This window comes from Struthio camelus, chromosome 8 (assembly GCF_040807025.1).
Source record: "Struthio camelus isolate bStrCam1 chromosome 8, bStrCam1.hap1, whole genome shotgun sequence".
Classification (NCBI taxonomy): Eukaryota; Metazoa; Chordata; class Aves; order Struthioniformes; family Struthionidae; genus Struthio; species Struthio camelus.
In genome coordinates, this window is record NC_090949.1 from 7,455,384 (window position 1) to 7,463,727 (window position 8,344).

The 8,344-nt window shown below is 55.5% G+C and overlaps 1 protein-coding gene across 1 annotated transcript in view; it reads left to right on the top strand.

The window, feature by feature from the left end:
* Positions 1-8,344, top strand: part of ALDH9A1 (aldehyde dehydrogenase 9 family member A1) — a 193,394-nt gene that overhangs the window by 128,188 nt on the left and 56,862 nt on the right. The window lies entirely within an intron of this gene.

Below are 8,344 nucleotides of genomic sequence, written 5' to 3' on the forward strand. Positions count from 1 at the left end.
GGCATCCCCCAGAGCAGTCCCTCGGGGGGAGAGTCGCTATTTCCACCCCTGCTAAAGGCGTTGCCGGGCCCTGCCGGCCTCCCAAAAGCCAGGGCTCAGCTGCCGGCCTCCGGAGGGGGATGCCCTCAAAGTCCTACCACCCTGGTATCTCCTCCAGCTTGTTGGGTGGCTCTGCAGAGCCAAGGCGGGGAGCGGGACACGCGAGGTGACGCCTGACGGACCGGGGTGCCGCAGAGCTGGCTGGGAAACCTGGCGCCGCTCTTGTCGGGAGCGCGGGCTGCGGAGCCGCCTGCCCCTCAATTTTCTAGCAGGCGCTAAGCGAATAAAGCGTATCGTTCCTGTAGCACATGTTCATATAAAAAGAGAGCAATTTTCCTGCCCGTTCAAACATTGCACCCATCTCTGCAATGAATATTTACACGCATTTTTTTAATACTCCTTGCCGATGGGGCCCATGACCACTTGCAGCTCCATACCCAGCAATACTGCAAGGGAGAAAACAGCAGGCTTGTATGAGATGACAGTAAATTTGGGTCAAGCGTGAAAGGAAAACGATTAAAAGCCTTGTCTCAAAGAGTGGCAGCTTGGTCTTTAATTTGCAAAGATCTGTGCCCGTGCAAATCCCTGTTTTGAGCAGAGGCTGAGATTTCTAGAATGACAAACTATTTCCAGAGCGCTTTAGGGTAGGTCTGATCAGTCCTGGCCATCCTAATAGGTGATTACTCATTAGCCTCTCCGGCTCCCCAGGCCCTGCAGGCTCAGCATGCAGCACCTGAAGCACACGAATCCTCAGCTCTCCTCCTGGTTCCAGCACCAGCTTGCTGCACGACTGTCCGTGAATCCTTCAGCGGCTCTGTGCCTCACTTTCCCCACCCTGTAAAATAGCGGCACTGATCGGTGTCTCCCAAGACGGCCTGCCGCTGTTCTTCTCAGAACTGTCCATCTTGTTGCAATGACTGCTGCAGTCACGAGGTTCACGGTGTGAAAACCCCCTCCTGAGGATTCCCAGACAGCAGCTGAAGCGCCAAGGTAGTTGCACCGTGGGTGCACCCTGCTCTGATAATTTTGTCTCACAGTCAGGATGGTTTTACGATGGAATCAGTATTTTCGCACTGCTCCTCTGATGATCCAGCTTTAGAGAGTTCGCTCATCACAATTATTTGGCAGCATCTGCGACTCCTTCCTTTCCAAAATAAATCATGCAAGTCTATCTGCCTTCCTTTCTGCCCAGTGCTCCCTCTGCCACAGGGCTCCAGCTCCAGGGCCTGTGTCTCCTCCCGCCAGGGTTGTCCTGTGAGATGGGGGGAGAGCGGGCTAGGAGACACGTCTGAGGGGGCATCCTGCCCCACTGCAACCTGGGTGCAGCAAGAAGCCAGCCAAAAGCCACGGAGCAGAGAGCGATGATGGTGCTGGGTGAGATCAGCACAGCAGCTTGAGGTGCAGCAGAAACGCACGTGGGATTCTGCCCCACTAAATAGACACAAAATAATCTGGCCTGGTGTTTTCTGCCCTGGCTGCCTGCTTCCTTGCCAAGCAGGACGTGCTGCCCCCGCTGAAATGAGAGAAGAAGAGGTGAGAATTACTCTCTGATGGTCATGAGAAAGCTGGAAGGGACGGGAGCCCTGCTGCTGTCAGTGGCACCAGTCCTGCCCCTCCAGGCTGACTCCAGCCCCTCGCACCCGGGGACCCCTGGCCGAGCAGATGCCAGCTCCCCCCTTAAAACCACGAGCCTTCATTTTAGCAGATACATAAGCAAGGTCCAAGGGAACTTGGATTTTGGATTAGATCCCTCATCTCCGAGTGTCCATATAGCAATCACACTGCGTATTTTACATGGATGTTAGGAAACCAGAACAAAGAAATAATGGCAATGAGCATATCTGAACATGTGCGTCTGTGTGTGTCTGTGTGTACCTGCCAGACCTCTTTATTTTTCTTTTTTACTTTCTCCCCGTGATTTAAATAGTTATGCAACTGATGACCGCAGCAGAGGCACTAACACCATCCCCAGAGCTGGGACAGTCACACAGTTCCCCTGGGAATGTTCTTATATCTGCAAGCAGAGCAGATCCCCATAGCCTGTCCTTCACTGGGGCCAAGTACTGGATGTCCCTCCTCAACCCGGCCACTCATCCTCAGGAAACTTGTCATAATGTGCTGCCGTTATGTCCCCTAGCCCTGCTACAAATTTAATTTAAACTCTCCAATAGATTAAAAACCCACAGGGCGAAGGAGAAATAAATGTACTCGCACACAGAGCACGATCAGAGAATCCTAATTTTTGAAGAAACCGAGTTCCAAAATTACAACCGTACTTTAGAAAAGCCACTAGGAGGAGCTAGGAGAGAGAGCTACTCTTAATTTCCTACAGGGCTCCCAGCTGCTGAGGGGCGCCTGCTCCCAGGAGCCCCACTTCTTGCAAAAACTACAGTTTGTCTGGTTAGGTCGGGCAGTTTCATCTTCTCGTACCTTTGCTTATCCTTGTAAGGTACAACTGTAATTTAGATATGCACAGTCATAGCAAGTAGTTAGTTATTCTGGGTAGAACGAGATATTTAGGACTCCACCACAGCGATGTAGCGCCTGGCGTGGCAGCAGGTGCCTGGCACTGAAGACCCCACAGCCGTAAACCACTCGCCCGAGGCAATTAGAGATATGCAGAGCTGGAGACGACAACATCGGGTTTAGGGTTAACAAAGAGACCAAAGAAATAGCATCTCGCCAACATAAATTGCACCATCTACAGTAAAATCAGATGCAACCTGAACTTGCAGACCAATACAGAAAAAGCAAGGTGTAAAAGCAGATCAGTAAATAAATAAAAGTGACCCCAAGCAGATTCTAGAAGAAAGGAGAAACCATCGCCATCAGGTTACCCCCAGAGAAGAGGCGGGGATGCTGAGCACTTGCCCTTAACCCCCCAGCAGGCCGGAGCCTTTGGCCGTAGGACCCCCAGGGCAGCACAAGGCTAAGCAGCACACCAGGGAAAGGGACAGATGCTAGGAAATGTGCGCACAACATGCAACAATTTCAAGTGTATTATTGCTCTTGAGACTTTTTGTGTTGAGTTGTATTCAACCATTTTACTCTTTGCTCTCTTCTGCTGTAATAATTACACCTGGACTAAGAATTCTGGACTGCGAAGATTTCATTCAAACTAACAATAAATCCTCAGCTCTCCTACTAACATGGGTTTGGCCTTTTTGCCCGTAATGAGATTTTGAGCGGGACGACCTCAAGGCTGGCCAGTTGCCGGGGGCACGGCACCGAGCGCAGGCCAGACCAGTCTCCGGGCTCGGTTCCTTGCCGGCTCTGCCTAGCATGGCCCAGCCTTTGTTGCCCCTGGTGCCCCTCTGACATCACAGGGACATTCCTGTCATCTGCTTTAGGCTCATGACATCAGAGAGCTGCCCCAGCGCCAACACCCGAGACCTGCGCTGCGTGGCCGTGGTCATGGGTTGACTCTTCTCTGCTCATCCCTTTGGATTCGGGCTCCAGAGAAGAGGGCGATGCTCAGCCTGGGCTCCCTGGCTGTGGTTCTGTGCGCGCTGGTGCTGCTCCCCGCCAGGCTGGGCCTCAGCCCCTGCTGCAGCTGGGTCACATTGAGGAGCAACGCTCTGATTCCAGCCCTGGAGCTGCATGGCCTGGACGCCAACGCCGAGCTGCTCGTCTGGCTCCTGCCCTTCCTGTGGCAGCAGCTCTGGGACGGCTTGGCCTGGCTGGACACGGTGTGGGTGTTTTCTGTGGGTTGGCGAGCCACGTGCCTGCTCAGCGTGGCTGTGCTCGTGCGTTATCTCGGCAACTTAGCGCAACGGCCCTGGAGAAAGGTGAGCCACGGGAGTCGGTTGGGCCGAGAGGAGCCAGGGCCAAGAGCCCTTCGATGGAGAAACAAAAGCCAACGCAGGCAAGAGAGCCTCAGCGGAGCACGCCGTAGGCTTTCTTAGCCTGACGTTTCCTCATCCCAGCTCACCTCCTGGAGCCGTCCAGCAGGGCCGGCGTTTCGCCAGAAGCCCCCCAGCCCATCTCCTCACCCTCTCTCTTCCAGGGGACGGGCCGAGCGGCTCCAGTGCCTCTGGAGACAGACTGCCTGGACAAGTGCAACTGCAATAGCTACGAGGTGCTCTTTCGCGTGGAAAGAAACGCCATCCTCGTGAGCAAATACCTGCGGCGCCTGCGCCACCTCCACCTGGAGGAGGCCAAGCGCCAGGAGTAGAAAAAAAAGACAGAAGATGGGGGTGACAAAGAGAAGGTCCTTTCTGCCAGCCTCCACAAGCCCAGCTCCAGCGCGGAGCTGGAGGTGCGGGGCGATTAAAGGCAATGCTGCTAGTGAGCTGCTGTCCGTGTGCTTTTGGGAGGGTGCTGCTGGGGGGGCGGGGGGAGCTGACGGGAGAGAGAACGGGCACTGGGAGCTGTAGAAGTATGTGACTCCTCGAGCAGATGGCCATCCTGGCTGGGGGAAGCCAGGAGACAGCTGGCCTGGAGAACCCTGGGGGTGCTGGTCGGAGCTTGGCGGGTGAGGAAACAGCTTTGCAGAAAAGGCCGATGCCCCAGGACTGCATGGGGACGCTGGCGCTCAGAGCCGCTCTGGCAGCACGGCCGGCCTGCAAGCTGGCCACCCCTTTGCACGGGCACTGCCCGGCCACGCGACACCAGGCAGCAGGAGCACGGCAAAGTTGAGCCAGCCGGGGAGAGCTGTGGGTTGGAGGGTGTCGAGCTGCTCCCCAGGCTCTGCCAGCGAGCGTGGTCCCCTCCACCCTGCACATGGCTCAGCAGAAGGACCCCTGGGTCTGTGCCTTCCCGTCCGGGTGGCAAAGGGCCTGTCTATGGCCACAGGTGACCCTGATCTCAGCAACTGATTCGATGATCAGCTCCAAATAACTTTTGAAACATAGGTAGCCTCCAATGTTGGTCTTCCCTTCTTCCCTGAGACCTCCCATGTCTTCAAGCTCAGGGCTCACCTGCCCAGCTCAGGAGTACTTCACAGTCCATCTGTCCACAGCAGCTGGCAATGTCCCTGGCCTTTTCACCTGGGAGGTTTGCAGAAAGGAGATCAGCTTCCAGGTCTACCAAAGTTTCAACATCTCCGACTTGCCAAGCTGCAGCGCTGTGCAGGAGCGTATAACCTGAGAGAGGGAAAGGAGGAAAGAAGCTGAACTAAATAGAGCAGAATTCACTGTATCAGCAGTCCACCAAACTCATTGGCACCAGACAGCACAGTGGGGCCAGAGGTGCAGCAGTATCTCTGCGCTTAAAAGCTTTCAGGCAAAATAACGGACGGAAAATCCAAGAGGCCATTAACCACAGAAAGTCTATCTCTGGCTCAGGAAGTCCTTCTGCCGCCGGCTTAGTAACAGAAGATACTGGGGTGAGGGAGAAATATGGCTCCGTGTTACATTCAGGCTCTGGGCTTGCCCTTGTTAATGCACATAGGCACTATTTCCCTGAGCATCTGCTGCTAGTTCCTGCTAGGGAGAGGATAAGAGGCTGGAAGCACCACCGATCGGGCAGCCTTGCCGACTCTGCCTGTCGTGGGGTGAAATGCCTGTTAGTAAAGCTTCCCATTTCTGAAGACCTTTTTTCCTAGGGAACCAAAATACATGCACACTCCTCCCCTAAAACTCAGCCCTTTAGGGAAGGGATCACACCACCAGGCAGGGCACAGCACCCTGTTTCAAGGCAAGGGCGGTCTGCAGCCACAACAGCTCTGTTAGCAGAGTACCTTGCCTGGACAGCATTACAAAACAAGCGCGAAAGGTGAGCATGCTCCTGGGGCAACCACCCAGGAGAGGGAAAAGGTGTTTTGCAGCGAGATCTGAAGACAGAAAGAGAATCTGGGCTGCAGGAGGCTTGAGATGAATGAGAGAGCTGAGATATTAGACGATTACAGAATTGGAAAAGCTAATACAAACAGGGACAAGGGAAGGAAAGAGAGCAGAGCAGGCACCAACCCAGGGTGAGGGATTGCAGGAGGACATTTGAGGCCAAGCCCAAAGCCAGCTGGAGATTCTCAGGGCAGCAGTGGGCGAGGGGAAAGAGGGAGCAAAGGTCTAGGAAGCAGAGTAAAGAGAGATTAAGCAGGGGAAAGCCAGGCCAAGGAGGATGGGGAAAGGATGAAGTTTGCAGAAGAAGGAGATTGCAGCTGAGGGTAGGTCCTGCACAGGTGGCCAGTCCTTTTCCATAAGCAGCCGCATGACTTCTTCTACCACCAAGATCTTCAGGGCCCTCCAAAAACAGTTGCACTGTCTCTGCACCTTCAGCAAGAGCTGGCCTGGGCAAACCCCGAGATCCTTCTGCCCAGCAGAAGGGCAGAAGCCACAGGCCCTGCCACCACACTGACGGGCAGCCCCAGCACAGCTGTGCTCAGGGCTTTCCTGCCACCACCCAGAGCATCCCTACAGCACTCACCCAGATCCACACCCTTGCCGTTAGCTGTCTCTCCTGCTTTGCTCCACAACTTTAAATCCATTCCCTGCTCAGCATCCAGAGAGAGGACCCAGGTCCTGCCTGCTGGCCCTGGAAAGATGAAGCAGTGCTAGCGGTTGTGCAAAACTTAAAGAGGCATTAGCTTAATGAGTCAGAAGTGTGGGAGGAACGGTCAGACCCTGGCAAGAGGCAGCTAGGTCTCATCTCACGTTAGCACACACGGGCCAAGGGGGATGTGGTGCTCTGAGGAGCTAGCCATGGCTCTGGGGTATGAACAGTGGCACTGGTAAGGGTGCCAGTGTGTCCCCAGCTGGGGACAGGCCTCTGCAAACCTGTCAACCCTTTAAAACAGTAATGGGGTGCCTGTGGCAAAGGAGCTGAGTGACAGCACTGGTGCCTCCCAGCACAGCTCAGCAAGGGGCAACCGCAAGGTTTCCCCATGCCTGCAGCACGCGAGCCTGTCTGGAGCAGGGGGCAGCCACCCCGTGGCCGCTGCCGTAATTTAAGCAGCGAATGTGACTCATCCTCGCAGCCCAAACGAGCTCCAAAGAGCTGCACCCTGCTGGGGCTGCTTTTTTTGCTGCAATATTAAAAAGGTCAAGCCTTGAGGAAGGTGAAAGCTCAGAGGCAGCTGCTGGAGATCCCCGTGGGGGACGGGGAGCACTGAAACATCCGTTAGCCTGGAGAAGGGATAAATCTGGCATCAACTAATCTTGTCCCATCTGAACCACGGACCACAGAGGTCCACCAAAGCCGTCTACTGAGGTCTTCCAGGAGCGCAGCGCAGGCACGGCGAGGGCTACGGCGGTGCTTCGCTAGCCTGACACCGAGGGCCAAAACCCCCAGGAGAAACAGAGCATCTGAAAAAGCAGAAAATCCCTGGAGAAGATGCTGGGAGCCGTTCTGCCACCTCCATGCTCCCATTGCTGGGTCCTGCTGCGGCCGGCAGCCTCTGCGCACCGGGGCTGAGCAGGCAGCGTCTCCCACCCCGACACGAGGAGGAGATTTCAGGGCTACCTGCTCCTCCCGAGTTACTCGTGTAGCCGCTGGGCCTGGGCCTGGTGCAGCCGGCAGAGCGGGGTGACCCACGCACCATCTGCCTGCGCTAATGGCCGGAGAAGGGCCTGCGCAAGGGAGCGTAGCACTGGCCTGTGGCAGATCTCGCCAGTGGGAAACTTTAAGAGAATTAAAAACTATGCAGCAGAAGGCTTGTGCTTGCCACCAGGAAGCCTGACAGCAGCAAAGCCTTTGCATTTTTAAATGCTAAAAAATAAAAATAAATAAATAACAAACTGCACCACTCTTCCCCACCCGGGGCAGTTAAGGGCCCTTCGGGCAGATTTTGCAGCAGCTCCGGCCAAGTCTAGCTCTTGCTTTCAGATTTAAACCTCCATCCTACTTGAGAGGATGTTGCGGGATACGCCACAAAGAGACTTATCCCTTTGCAAAAAACAATTTCACCCGTGCCTGATCCCCTGCTAACGCCGCTCGGCCTGCCAGGCCCCTTGGGGAAATTCCCTTGACTCTCATCTGCCCGCGAGACTCGCTGGGAAGGGCTGAACTGGTCCGTCTCCGCTGCCGGGGAGCACCGAGGGGTTTCACGCAGCCACCAGGACTCGCGCGCAGCTGGCTGCGTAGCTGAAATCAGAGCCACCGACTCCAGCACCAACTTCTCGGCCAAAGCAACCGGTGCGGCGGGAGCTTGTCTCCAGGACGGGCTCTGCCTTGCCTTGCCGGGCTGCCGCTGTGCGAGGCTGCTCCCACGCCAGGGCTGCAGGCAGCCCACACGCGGCACTGGACACAGGAGACCAGAAACACCAGCATCCCCTTTGTTCCGTCTTTATTTACAGGGGAGGCGAGACCTGTATTTCACCTTGAGAGCTGTCTTGGCCGAGCAAAGCCCCGGGAAGCCTCTCCAGAC